Source organism: Bison bison, unplaced genomic scaffold, assembly GCF_000754665.1.
Source record: "Bison bison bison isolate TAMUID 2011002044 unplaced genomic scaffold, Bison_UMD1.0 scf7180017864471, whole genome shotgun sequence".
Classification (NCBI taxonomy): Eukaryota; Metazoa; Chordata; class Mammalia; order Artiodactyla; family Bovidae; genus Bison; species Bison bison.
In genome coordinates this window covers 33,719,633-33,735,312 of record NW_011495032.1, presented here as the reverse complement: position 1 = coordinate 33,735,312, position 15,680 = coordinate 33,719,633, and the positions used below count along the sequence as shown (strand labels likewise).

Below are 15,680 nucleotides of genomic sequence, written 5' to 3'. Positions count from 1 at the left end.
GAAGAGTTGACTCATTGGAAAAGACTCTGATGCTGGGAGGGATTGGGGGCAGGAGAAGAAGGGGACGACAGAGGATGAGATGGCTGGATGGCATCACTGACTCGATGGACGTGAGTTTGAGTGAACTCCAGGAGTTGGTGATGGACAGGGAGGCCTGGTGTGCTGCGATTCATGAGGTTGCAAAGAGTTGGACACGACTGAGCAACTGAACTGAACTGAACTGAGCTATTGCCTTTGGTTCCATGGAGCAGTAACATCATGGTCAGAATCCATGTCATTTTCTTATCTTTCTGTTTTGGGAGCAAGATGGCTGCTGCAGCTCTAGCATTACATCTGAGGACAGAGAAGGAGGGACAGATTTCATCAGTTGTACTTTTATTTTTTCCCAGAATTCTTTTACATTTCTTTTACATAAATTCCCAACATTTGCTTTTCTCTCATTGGCCAGAAATTTTTTATTTTTTTATTCACATCAAGATATAGACAGACTGGGGAAATTGTTGAAATTTTAAAAAAATCCCTGAATTAGAAGCTATTAGGAAACAGGGGATTAGGAATGACAGTTGGGTTAATCAATTTGACACAGTATGGTGGGAGTGAGGGGGCTTCCAGGTGGCACTAGTAATAAAGAACCCAGCTGTCAATGCAGGAGACTTAAGAGATGTGGGTTTGATCCCTGGGTCAGGAAGCAAGAAGATACTCTGGAGAAGGAAATGACAACCCCCTCCAATATTCTTACCTGGAGAGTCCCTTGGACAGAGGAGCCTTCTGGGCTACAGTCCTGATGGGCTACAGTCCATGGAGTTGCAAAAAGTCAGACATGAAGGAAGCGACTTAGCTCGCAGGTATGTAGGCATGTGGTGAGGGTGAGAGATAAACCAAACTCCTACAAGAAAACAAAAATAACAACTGATCCAAGGATTCTTTTCACAGCTTTTAGGAGAAAATATTATGCTTATTACCTTATATTCAGTAATAAGCAAATATTAAACATGTATAGCTTCAGTTCAAGAAAAATGAAATAAATAACTTTTCCCATTATCTTTTCACTAGAAGTATTTTAGAATTACACTTCTGTTAAGTTTTAAAATATTTAGAAAGTTCTAAAATTGTTGAAATATTTATGTGATTTTAAGGATTGATTTAAGATGAAAAAAATCTAAATATTTATAGTTTTTTAATTCAGTTATTTATTCATGTAATGTTCATTTAATTCTTGTTTTCATGAGACAAACTAACCTCCCAAAAATATAAGGACACCTGTAACATAATTCCAGTACTTAAAGGACATATATCTGTACTTTTAAAAATAGAAAATTTGTTATTTTACCTCAGTACATAAGCTCTGAATATGTACACATCCCTAAAGTTGAAATTTACACATTGCTCGTGTAAACTTTAACATGGCATCTCTATTCTAGTACTCCTAGATGAGCTAAATTAAACTAGAATTCAGTAGATAGCATGGGATATATTAGAACTAAATGTTATAGATTAGAAATAAAAGAGTATTTGCCCTCAAAGGGATATTATGCCTAAGTATAATTTTATTTAATTTGACAATAAGGAAAATGTTGGTGACTTTGACAAGTACTGATTTAGTGGAAAACCTAAAATGTAATGGGAATTAGTTCAGTAATTAAGAGAGCACAAGAAAATAATTATAAACACCTAAATAAGTTTAGTTTGAGAGTGTATAAAAGAGATACATAGTGCTAAGGGGAGATATTCTTATGATAGCCAAATGGAATGAATTGGGTCACAGAGATGGCGATAAAATTGAGGCCATTTATTAGCACTTAGTACTTTATATCTAAAAACATAAGGTTGTTCCAGTGAAAATTACAAACTCATAAAATAAAAAATATGAAGTGGCATATTCCAGAAGGGCTTCCCTGGTGGCTGAGTTTAAAGCGTCTGCCTCCAATGCAGGAGACCCAGGTTTGATCCCTGGGTTGGGAAGATCCCCTGGAGAAGGAAATGGTAACCGACTCCGGTATTCTTGCCTGGAGAATCCCATGGACGGAGAAGCCTGGTAGGCTACAGTCCACGGTGTGGCAAAGAGTCAGACACGACTGAGCGACTTCACTTTCACTCTCACTTTCACTTTTCACCTTTTTCAATTACAGAACTTTCTTTAATACCAAACGTTCAATTCTCTAAAAAGGAGTATCATTAGGACTCAGAATTAACAAAGATCTGTATAGACTTCCAAAGGTGCTTAGTTTCAGCTTGTCTTACCCAGTGGGAAGAACAGCTCCGGTATAATAGTACAAATAACATTTTTAAATGTATTAGCTATTTTAGATGTGTGTTACATTAAAAATGAATGCTTTCAAATGATCACAACAAAAATAGATTGATACAGCAAACTTTACCAAACTTTGGAGAAACAAAGCTCCAAAATAAGTTTATCAGGGAAACAAAAGGAAAAGGAGGAGAAAAGAAAACAGAAATGAAAACAAAAGCCCTTTAGTTCAGTTCAGTTCAGTCACTCAGTCGTGTCCAACTCCTTGCGACCCCATGGACTGCAGGATGCCAGGCTTCCCTGTCCATCACCAACTCCTGGAGTTTACCCAAACTCATGTATATTGAGTTGGTGATGCCAAAAGCCCTTGAACCTTTTTCTTCCTTTTTCATTTTTAGCATTCCTAGAGAAAAAACAAAGTATTGGAAATGCTTAAATAAAATTGCATTATGTTATCTGTGGTTCTCTTTAATTAAAAAATGTGAAGCTATTAATAAAATCAGCACAGGTATAAGTGTTGATATTAGAGGAGGAATAGGTAGACACAGAAATCTGAAGGCATATTGAAATGATAACAGTATACATTTATATTGTTCGGCACCTCAAATCCATAGAAACAAAGGAATCAACACTTCTCCATCCAAATGTTTTTTCTCTTTGTTTCTCACACCCATAATGGGAATCATCAACCTTCCACTCACCCAAGCACCGGATTCTTGTCATCTTTGGCTCCTCCTCTGTCTCTCTTCACCATCAGGTTTATGCACTTGATGTATATTTCTTCTGTAGTAAATACTTTTCTACTTCATCCTCTATACTTCCCTACTCTGTCCCTCGCTGCCACCAATAAGAACTATTGGAATAGTTTAGTCTTCTTTTCCTGGCTTATCTATCTAGTGTATTAGAAGAATAATCTTTCTAATATACTCTTGTAATCATATTTTAATGAAAACAGACAAGGTTTTAGAGTAAAACAAGACAAAATTCAAAATGACTAACCACGTAGAATGCTTAAGACCTGCTGCAAGTTTTATAACCTCCCTCAGATTCATCATACATAAATAATCAATATGTTAGAATAATTATTTGACATAACACATATAAAACACATCAGCAGGCAAAGAATCCACCTCCATGCAGGAGACACTGGAGATGCAGGTTCCCCTGGAGGAGGAAATGACAACCTGCTCCAGTATTCTTGCCTGAAAAATTCCATGGACAGAGTAGCCTGGCAGGCTACAAACCAAAGAGTCACAAAGAGTCAGACATGACTGAGTTACTATGCACAACACATATAAAACACATGCCAAATGTAGCTTTGTTTTTCAATCCTGGAAAAAGTGTTTAGTGATCCCACATGGATGTCCAAAATCCTGGCATTTCCCCCATAGCTGTAGCTGCTCTTTAAGTCTCCTCCCTTGTCATTTCATCTAGCTTCTCATTAACATGTGCAAGTCCCCTCAGTGGGACAAAAGTTTGCCAGAAGGGCAAAATAAGTAGAAAATACATCATCTAAATGAAAAGAGTGATTTTTTTTTCAACGACATTTTCTTACTCCCTTTGTGTAAGTATTTCATAAATAAAATTGTTTTTAGTCTAAGGCAAGTATTGGGGTGCTTTATAAACATACTAAAAATCAAAGATGTTTTATATAAATGAAAGAAAAGTGAAAGTGAAGTCGCTCAGTCGTGTCTGACTCTTTGCAACCCCATGAACTGCAGCCCACCAGGCTCCTCTATCCATGGGATTCTTTTATATACACAATTGTATGTAAAATGAAAAAAAAAAAATCAAAGTTTTAGTTAAATTAGCTTGTAAATTATCTTAAAATGGGGCTGTTTAAATCTGTATTATATAACTGTCCCCAATAAACTTAACACAAATGTGTGATGTTTTGATAAAGATAAATGCAATTTTCTGTAGTCTGTGATCTCTGTTAGCAGCATGTGCTGTGCTGTGCTTAGTTGCTCAGTCGTGTCCAACTTTTTGCAACCCCTTGGACTATAGCCCTCCAGGCTCCTGTGTCCATGGGAATTTTCCAGGCAAGAATACTGGAGTGGGTAGCCTATCCCTTCTCCAGGGGAATTTCATGACCCTGGAATCCAACAGGGATCTCCTGAATTGCAGGCGGATTCTTTATCAGCTGAGCTACAGGTAGCTACAGGTAACTGAGCTACTTATGCCCATTAGTAGCATAGGTGTATGAAATTACAGTGATGAGAATGAATGGAGATTTTGAGGTTAAGAAAAATGTTAATATGTGAGAATAAAGGATCGTGCCTATAATGATTTACTTCTCTCCTACTTTAGTTCTGTGGAGGTAAAGTAGGAAGTACTTTAGGAGGAAGTACTTTAGGAAGTACGTAGGAGGCCTGGTGTGCTGCAATCCATGGAGTCACAAAGATTCAGACAAGACTTGGAGACTGAACAACACTTTACTTCACAGAGAAGCATTTATGTAATATTTTCTTCTCTACTGTGGGACTAATTCCTTATCATATTGAATCATTTTGGTAGGTGACAACCGAAATTTTAAGATTTTTATCTTCAATTTTTTAATACTTTGGCATATTGCTTCAGATTACCGTGTCTATGTGATGAATAGGTAATGGGATAGAGCAGTGTTTAGTGGATTTTGTATTTTGCAATTAAATATTTAAAAAATTATGTTCATTTCATTAAACATATGTATATATTCTACCTATACAGATGATGTTTAAAGTGTTCTACTAATATGAACATTGTATTGTATAATAAGTATAAACCACACAATACATACACACAACTCTAAAGACAGAAAATCTACCTGAGCTCTTACACAAATCTGCTAAAAGTTCTTTCTTATCTAATTCTCTTTCAGTATTTTATTTGTAACAATTCATAGATATTTTTCAATTATATTTCAGCAAAGCTGAAAACAATTCAAAGGTGTAAAATTCATAGGTGGGTTATTTGTACTCTTAGGATTGTGTGTTTAATCATGAGAATAATTGCCTCAAAAATCAAATGTTCAGGTTTGTATGCTTTCCTAAAATTGCAACAAAAACTCATAGATAGATATAAATATTACTTGTAAATTGGAGGAAGGAATCACTGTAAAACTATCAGAATTTTTTTTCAGTTCTAATCCTAGACATAATCCAAGTGATATTTACATATTTGTTTAATGGTAAAATCTTTTCTGAAATACCTTGTAATGCTGTGTTTTGAATAATATGTAATAGCATATTGAAAACTTATTGGGAAAAACATTTATTTAAACACATGAAAAGTCAAGAAACATTCATTTTCTTAGGAAGAGGGACAGAATATTTTGCTTCATCTGCTTTAGCACTTACATTTCTGGTCACATTTAAGATATAATAGAGAAATCTCAAATCTTAATCAAAGGATACTGTAATACCCTAGATAGTATACTGTAATACTCTAGGTCTCATCAAATAAAAGCTATAACTATCAACTGATGAATGCCTCAGAATTTTATCCACATCACTTTCCTTTGCTCAAAAAACAAAAGATGTTTTATATTTATAGAGCAAGTAGAATTACGGGTCAGATAAGTACAGTTTACAGGAGGGGAAAAAGAAAAAAAAAAAAACAACATTAATATGGCTCTCCTTGCCCTAGGCAGTAACCCTTAAACTGTCTTCTGGGGAATTTCAATATTTTCTAGTGTTTCAAGATCTCTGGTTTCAAATCTGAACCACTTTGGGGAAGACTGAACAGATGAACAGTGCAGTAAGAACTATCACCAGAGTGATAGATTCTGCTTGTCTTTGCTTTTCCTTTAGGAAATTGAAGTTTTTTAATCCCCTCAAAATCTTGTTAACTGTTCTCTCACTGAGAAAATAAAATGAAGCTAAATGAAGAACTAAAGCACTTATAATTGTCAATAAGCACATAAATGACTTAATAGACATGAATCATAATGGACATAGCAATGCAAAGAAAGTGCCGGTGTGATGAGAATTATACCATTAAGATAAAATAAAATCAAATGTAAAATTAAATAAAAACTAAATATAAAATCAGAGTTTATTAGAACTCCTAAATAAATTTATGTGCATTTTATATTCTCTATTATCAAATATAAGTATTGAAGAAAAATCTGATTAATTCTATTTCTCTTCTCTAAAGTAATTTTAATGAAACATCTTTAGAAAAACAACTTAATATAGCTGAAAAATTGATGAACTTGAGATTACAAGATGTAAAATGTTAGCATTACTATTTATGTTTGACCTTATCTAAGTATCTTACCTTTTTTGAGTCTATTTCTTATTTTTAATATGGGGGTTATAAGATCTATCTATATTGCATAGTTATTGTGAAAGTATGCAATGTATGTAAAAAGAAAATTTTAATTAAAATTATACAACTATTATTAGAACGAAAAGTCTTATAGTCAATCTATTTAAATTATTTGAACATAAGTGCAGTATTTAAGACCAAACAAATCCCTGGTATATCTCTATAAAAGGGGACAGTTCTATATCAAGATAGAATCTTTGATGTTTTCATTTCTATTAGATTATTTCCTTTTGAAAAAGGAAATAATTGTTAATGACATTACACGTGTCATAAAACCAATGAGCACCTAATGGCAGTCAAATCTTGTGTTCCTCTTATTTGGACAGAACTTTTCCTGTGTTTGTATTTCCCTTGTGGCTCAGCTGGTAAAGAATCTGCCTGCAATGTGGGAGACCTGGATTCCATCCCTGGGTTGGGAAGATCCCTTGGAGGAGGAAAAGGCTACTCACTCCAGTATTCTGGCCTAGAGAATTCCATGGACTATACAGTCCATGGGGTCACAAAGAATCGGACATAACTGAGTGACTTTCACTTTCCTGTGTTTAAACTGCTTACATACATAATTAATATAATATTGAAATGGTCCTATTTGTGAAGTGGTATTATTTATCTCAGTTGGCAACTGATTCTAAGAATTTTCTTTCAGTAAAGAGTCAAGATGTTTTTGATCAACTACATTTAAAGAGCAAATTAGGAAATATAGTCTATTACTGTGGATACATTTAACCTGTGGTCCATGATAGATTCATGCTTTTTGTCTGATGGTTACTATAACATTTTTGGAGGAAAGATAAGATACAGGATGTTAACCAATGTCATATAATCATATTTTTAAGACAAAATATAAGCTTACACAGAGTCATCACTTCTGACTCTAATGTATGAAACATCCATTTTTGTTATATGTAGGTTTGTTGTTGTTGTTGTTTGGTCACTTAGTGTGTCTGACTCTTTGCAACACCATGGACTGTAGCCCGCCAGACTCCTCTGTCCATGGGAGTCTTATGGTTTATTACAGGCAGTAACTAACTTACCTTCCCAGGAAGTGAAACTTGGTAATACTTAGATGCTCTTGTATGAATGTGTATGTGTTCATTTATTTATACATATATATGTAAAGAATTAGGGAACTTCCCTGGTGGCTCAGACAGTAAAGCATCTGCCTACAATACTGGAGACCCAGGTTCAATCCCTGGGTTGGGAAGATCTCTTGGAGAAGGAAATGGCAACCCACTCCAGTATTCTTGCCTGGAAAATCCCATGGATGGAGGAGCCTGGTTACAGTCTACAGACTACAGTCCATGGGGTTGCAAAGAGTTGGACACGACTGAGCGACTTCACTTTTTTATGTAAAGAGTTATATGGAAGTGTCCTAGATTCTCTAAACTGTGCTAAGTATTTATCAAAGGACAAACATTTAATTTACTGTTCACAAAAGTGTACTTTTGAGAGTGAAGGAGGTTCTATTGGTACTTAACAGTGGTACAAACTGAGACTGTCTTGGCCTAAGTAAGGCGTATATTTTGCCAGTGCTAAGGTGTTTGCTGGTACTAGTGGTAAAGAATCCACCTGCCAATGCAGGAGACTCATGAGTCGTGGGTTTGATCTCTCGGTTGGGAAGATCCCCTGGAGTAGAAAATGGCACCCCACTCCAATATTCTTGCCTAAAAAATCCCATGGACAGAAGAACTGGAAGGCTACAGTCCATGGGGTCACAAAGAGTCCGACACAACTGAGCACTGTTTCAAGAGTATTTGATTTCATGATAGTATTAAACAGGATCCCTGGTGGCTCAGACAGTAAGGTGTCTGTCTACAATGCAGGAGACCCAGGTTTGAGCCCTGGGTTGGGAAGATCCCCTGGAGAAGGAAATGGCAATCCACTCCAGTACTATAGCCTGGAGAATCCCATGGATAGAGGAGCCTGGTAAGGGTCTATGGGGTCGCAAAGAACCGGATATGACTGAACAACTTCGCTTTCACTTTCAGAGGCAAATATGTCAGATCTCAGGCATCTAAGAAAGACCAGGTAGCTCCTGCTGTGTTTATTTCTCATTACCTTTGGTGAAGAATGTGCTTATGTCTATTTAAACTGAGTTATTTGACGGTGGTACTGCTATTCCAACTAGTGGAGGCAGACATATAATTATTAGGTTGGTGAGAAAGTAATTGTGGTTTTGCATTGTTGAACTTTGCTGTTTGATATTGGAATACATTCTTAAATATTTAATATGTTGTTTTATTATATACCATCTTAATGAGCATTTCTGACTTTATGTTTTTTGTTAATTACTGATTACTAGCTGTTTATATTTATTTTAGACTAGGGAAATGATGTTAGACAAAAGGCAAGATAGAATGAGTGTCTTATTTGAGTTCAAAATGGGTTGTAAAACAGCAGGGACAACTTGCAACATCAACAACTCATTTGGCCCAGGAACTGCTAGTGAACGTACAGTGCAATGGTGGTTCAACAAATTTTCTGAAGGAGATGAGTGCTTTGAAGATGAGAAGTGCAGTGGCTGACCATTGAAATTTGACAATGACCAATTGAGACGATCATGGAAGCTGATCCTCTTACAACTAGGAGATGTTGCTAAAGAATGTCGACCATTCTATGATAGTTCAGCATTTGAAGCAAATTGGAAAGGTGAAAAAGCGCAATAAGTGAGTGCCTCATGAGCCGACCGCAAATCAAAAAAAAATCATTTTGAAGTGTCATGTTCTTTTATGCTATGCAACAGCAACAGACCATTTCTTGATCAGACTGTGACATGTGATGAAAAGTGGATTTTGTTTGACAGCCGGTGGTGACCAGCTCAGTGGTTAGACCAAGAAGAAGCTCCAAAGACTTCCCAAAGCCAAACTTGCACACACACAAAAAAAGTCATGGTCACTGTTTGGTGGTCCCCATCTGATCCACTGCAGCTTTCTGAATCCCAGCAAAATCATCATATCTGAGGGGTACAGTCAGTAAATCAGTAAGTCAATGGGATACACTGAAAACTGCAACACTTGAAGCTGGCGTTGGTCGACAGAAAGGGCACAATTATTCTCCACAACACCACCCGACTGCATGTCACACAACCAACATTTCAAAAGTTGAAAGAATTGGGCTCCAAAATTTTGCCTCATTCCCCATATTCATCTGACCTCTCGCCAACCGACAACTACTTCTTCAAGCATTGCCACAGTGTTTTGCGGGAAAACGCTTAGACAACTGGCAGGAGTCAGAAAATGCTTTCCAAGAGTTTGTCGAATCCTGAAGCACAGATTTTTTACACTACAGGAATAAACAAACTTATTTTTTGTTGTCAAAAATGTGTTGATTGTAATAGTTCCTATTTTGATTAATAAAGATGTGTTTGAGCCTAGTTATAATTTAAAATTCACAGCCCGAAACCACAATTACTTTTCACCAACCTAATAAAACTCAAATTAGTCTGAGGTGGAAACATTTTTCCAGCATGATGTAATACTATAAGGAAAAATTGTGAAGATTTGAAAGGTAAACATAAAGTAATAATGCTAGAGACATTATTTTACACTTTCATTTAAACTTTGTTTTTCAAAAATGGTTAAAATGATCTAATTAGCCTGTTGGACTTGCTTGTTTATAATTCTGTGTAAATTAAAAAAAAAAATCAGTTTAACACCTTTAGTACCCATCATGGACAGAAAATAAAGCAGCCCTAAGCTTTAAAAAAAAAAAAAAATGTTTATTTATTTGGCTGTACTGGGGCTGAGCTGTGGTATTTGGGGATCTTTAGTTTGGCATGCAAACTCTTCACTGCAGCATGTGGAATCCAGTTCCCTGACCTGGGATTACCCAGGCCCGCTGTACTGGGGGTGTGGGATCTTAGCCACTGGGACACCAGGGAAGCCCTATGGCCCTAAGTCTGATCCAAACAATTCTGAGGATCTGACTTCAAATTGTTTAATTTAGAGCTTCTAAAAGTGGAGTTCTTTGATATAAAGTCAATACCGTGAGTTGTAAACTACATCATCAGTGTGTTATATTAATAGAATATCTGATTGATTCCTTTATCTGTAATTGAAAATTATTCTATACTTAAGAAATAAAGAAAAATATGCCTATATTATAAATTTAAAATACTTTTATTTGGTGAAATTAACACAAAAAAAATCTTATAGATTTAGAATTCTTTTCACTAGTGGGAAAGGAGCTGCCTGCCAAGGCAGGAGACTTAAGAGACACAGGTTTGATCCCTGGGTTGGGAAGATCCTCTGGAGTAAGAAATGACAACCACTTCAGTATTCATGCCTGGAGAATCCCATGGACAGAGGAGCCTAGCAGGCCACAGTCCATAGGGACACCACTGAAGTGACTTAGCACAGCACAGCAGAGTGAGTATATTAAAGTACCAGTCTTACTAAGTTTACAATTTTAAAGAAAATACCACTGCACATATTTTGTAGAATAGTCTGCCCTTGACATTAAGTGAAACAAAATGGGTGTAATCAAATAGTTTTAAAGCCATTTGAATTTTAATCGTAAATTATATTGACTTTATTTTGTTTCTGATTTGTTATCTGAAAGGAAACAGATCAGTGAAAGAAAGTATTTGGATGTTTATAAAATCAAGTTCCGTGATTCACTCACATTTTATATTCTCCAGTGAGGAATAACATAGTTCAAATATACTAATGACTAATAAGAATACATCTTATTATATGAATAGCATAGTCTGGGGAGACACTACTCTTCAATATACAATTTTTAAATAGATAATTGCATTCAAGATTATAGAGTAATTTATAGTGTTGTCTCTGAACTTCTAAAAGAAACTGTGAAATCCAAGTTATATGCTTTTAAATAAATTAGTCATGTTCATTTGTGACTCAGAATCCTTATTATATTAGTTTCTATGAGTAGATGGGAGATACTAGTTCCATTATACTATTTTAAAATCACAGAATAAGATAAAATATCATCTGATAGCATTCCTTTAGAAAAAGCTTGCACTTGTCACTTGACATGCCCTATCTTGTATACTTCAGGGTATCCCAAAGGTTTTTAATGGACAGGCAAAAGACAGAGAACAAGCAATACTCCTATTACAGATGAGGGATTACAGAGTATTCTAGGTCTCTTGGTTTTGACCCTTATGATTTCATTAATGTCACATCTTAGCCTCTAAGAGGTTACTCTGACCCATATGTAAGAGGAACACACTCTCCTTCAGGGAATATAGCTGAGTTGGCAGTAGTCAGCACTAGACCTAAGAGAGATACACAACAATTTAAAACTGCAACTTAAGTAACTATATCCCTTTTATCCAAAGGATTCTTATAAAGAGTGAAGCATTAACTTTCAGGGGGTAAAAAAAAAAAAAAGGGCATTGATCCTACACCTACAAATGTCTCAGATCAGATCAGATCAGTCGCTCAGTCGCGTCGGACTCTTTGCGACCCCATGAATCGCAGCACGCCAGGCCTCCCTGTCCATCACCAACTCCTGGAGTTCACTGAGACTCACATCCATCGAGTTGGTGATGCCATCCAGCCATCTCATCCTCTGTCGTCCCCTTCTCCTCTTGCCCCCAATACCTCCCAGCATCAGAGTCTTTTCCAATGAGTCAACTCTTCCCATGAGGTGGCCAAAGTACTGGAGTTTCAGCGAATCATCAAAATTGCGGGGGAGTACGAAATGTGAAGTGGTATAACTTTTCAAATTAGATGGATCTTATAAAACATAATGTTAATTGTAAGAAACATAGTGGCAATTAAATGTCTCAGACACATTAAGCTATAATGAATAGAACATACCTTCAGAAGTACTTAGATCATAAAAGTGGACAGGGAATAGCGAAATGAAATCTTAATTGAAAAAATGCAAAGTAAACATTCAAAAAGGAAAAAAGAAAGAAAATAAGGCTGTTATTGTAAAACTAAGCTTTTAGACAAAGATTTATTTTTCCTGTATTTTTCTTAAGTTTCATTAACCTATATTTCTAAGGGAAGACATAATGGAGAATATTAGAAAACTGTTCAATAGTAAAAACAACAAAAGTAAGAGTGTTAGAGTCATATAATTCAGAAACAAAAACCATTTAATGTCTTATTGTACATTTTTCCAGATCTTTTTTTTTTTTTGCACACATATATGTTCTTGCCTGGAGAATCCCAGGGACAGGGGAGCCTGGTGGGTGGCCATCTATGGGGTCGCATAGAGTCGGACGAGACTGAAGCAACTTAGCAGCAGCAACATGTATATGTGTGTAAGAATTTTTTTTCTGATTTAGTGCCTACTGTGTTTTAACTCAGTCTTTTTGATCTCTGGTCTACATCTTTACACGCCAGTATAGTCTATTTCATCTACTATCAAATCCATATTCTAATTTCTCAAGTTATCGAAAAAATTTCTGTATACCTAACTTGTCAAAACTAGAGTCCAGGCCAGGGTTACATTTCACGTCAATTTTTTTATGAATATTTAATCTTCTTAATCAAAATCAGTACCTTTTATCATGATATTCACTTATTAAAAATACAAGCAAGTTTTCTTATAGAACATTGTTGCTTTTCAACTTAATTGCTTCCTTGTAGTTAATTTTTTTTTTCTTTTCCAAGAGTAACTTATGCTGAACTAAGAAGAAGTAGGCCTCTTTAAACATCCAACAAGAATTTATGTATGAATTTTAGGTGCAGAAACTCTAGTTCTTTGCTTCTTTGGATTGTTTGTAACACTCCCATTCCTGCAAAGTAGTAAAAGAGGAAAACAACTCGAGGAATGCAAATCAACCAAGGAACTGCTGAAGGAAGATAACAAAAGTAAAAGCTAACTAGAAAGTCATAGAAATTACTGTCTGTTGAATTTTTAAATGTTTTATTTTCATTGCCAGGACTAAATAGAAATGATATGATAACTGATATTCATTTGAATTAGATGAAAAAAAATAGAGTCAGGAATCTTGTTCTATTGGAAATGATCACTCTTAAAATGAAAGACAAACAAAAAATAGAGAATTTTCTTTTAATTTATAGTGACAAATGCTTTCATAAATACATACCATTTATTCTTTTGCAAAATGGATAAGTAGAGGAAGATTAGAGTTTAGTTCAAACCTACAGCTAAGAAAATGCTGGGAACTATTCTCAATCATGCATAAATCCTTTACAATAAAACATTGGGCTAAGGAAACAAAAATGTAACTCTTTTTATAGTAGTGACTTTTCAGAGATGTATTAGGCACTTGAGCTGAAAAATATGCCTTGAGTTGAAGACTTAAAATGTTTTCTGAAATGCATATTTAACTGGAATACCAAAAATGTGATCTTACACATACCAAAAGGCATTATAATGATGAGTTTGTTTCCATACTGTAGTGTAATTTTCTCAGCACAGATTTTTATATCTTTAGAAAATTCCATTTAGGAAAATCTGGTTGAATTATAGCAACATTTCAATGTGCTGAAGGACTTTCAACTGCCAGGCAACAACCTTTAGGATGAACCACTTTTTAAGGTTTCTTTGCAGTTTTATATGACAATAATATAACAGTTATAATGTTTAAAAGACATGACTTCATTTATAGAAGAAGTTAGACAGAATTTTTTTTTTCCAACAGCTCTTTAAAATTTAAATATTTTACTTTGGATCATCCACTTTCATTATTTCTGATCTTTGAGCAAAACTTTATCTTACAGGAACAAGTAATGTTTTTGTTTTTCTAAGAGTGTAGCTGTATAAAGTAGGTTCTTCTACAAATAGTAATATAAAACATAAAACACTTTACCACAGAGAACATGAGCATTCAGGGAAGTCTTTTTTAGTTTTGATATCTATCATGACTTCATAGTCAATATGTGTTTTGCTCTAAACTGTTTCATATGGCATATGAAATTAATGTATTTCAAGACTGACCACAGGAAGCTCATAGATACTAATCTATTCTAGGACAAGAAGTTAAGACCATAAACATTACTTTTCAAGTAAGCAAAAAATTTAATATTAGAAAACAAAAAGTGATCAGTTTCAAAAGCATGTCTTAGTAAGCAATATATTAGAGAAACATTTTAAGAATAAAAATCTCTGGTCAATATCTTCCTATTTTAATGCTATTTATGTATTTTTATTCAATGCTTAATATTTGGGAGAATGGCATTGAAACATGTATATCATGTAAGAAACGAGTTGCCAGTCCAGGTTCGATGCACGATACTGGATGCTTGGGGCTAGTGCACTGGGACGACCCAGAGGGATGGTATGGGGAGGGAGGAGGGAGGAGGGTTCAGGATGGGGAACACATGTATACCTGTGGCGGATTCATTTTGATATTTGGCAAAACTAATACAATTATGTAAAGTTTAAAAATAAAATTAAAAAAAAAAAGACATTAATGGAAAGTTGAAACAATAAAAAAAAATACTTAATATATAGACTTCTTTCATGGGTATATGATGCTTAGTCATGCTTTTGATAATAATGCTTACTCCAGTCATCATAACTCTGTAAACCTGTCTGACCCAATTCTTCATCTTTCTCTTGCCCCTTTTCCCAACAGAATTGCCCTTGACAGAGTTTGAAATAGCACTTTGTCAATGCATCTCTCTGTTGGTATCTTTGTATGCCAGAGGCATGGGGTTCATATGTCCTCAAACCACTCGTTCTTGGTTTAAAACAGTGGTTCTCAATTGGCAGTGATTTTGACACACATTTGGCAATGTCTGGAGACAACGTCATGACTGGGGAGAGAGGGTGAATGTTGCTGGCATCTAGTGGATGGAGGATGAGATTGCTGCTAAACATCCTAAAATGTGTAAGACGGTCCCCAGAATGGACAAGTATCCAGCCCTGCATGTCAATAGTGCCACTGTTGAGAAAGCCTGCTTTAGAGAAAATGTTGAAAATAATAGCATATATCACAATCATACTATTTAAATGCATTTTTCTTCTTTATAGATAAAAGTAAAATTAAAACAATTTAAAGTGATCCTGTATCAAAAATTTGGCATATATTCTTCATTTTGTTATCAAATTTTACATGTTTCATCAAATGGCATGTTGTGGCTGCTCATCTCCAATGATTAGTTGTCTGTGCATGGTTTACTATTAAAAAACAAAGCAAAAAAAAAAAAAAAAGTGCAGTTTTTACCAT

The 15,680-nt window shown here is 35.2% G+C and overlaps 1 protein-coding gene across 1 annotated transcript in view; it reads left to right on the top strand.

The window, feature by feature from the left end:
- ERBB4 (erb-b2 receptor tyrosine kinase 4) overlaps positions 1 to 15,680 on the top strand; it is a 1,285,626-nt gene that overhangs the window by 1,020,185 nt on the left and 249,761 nt on the right.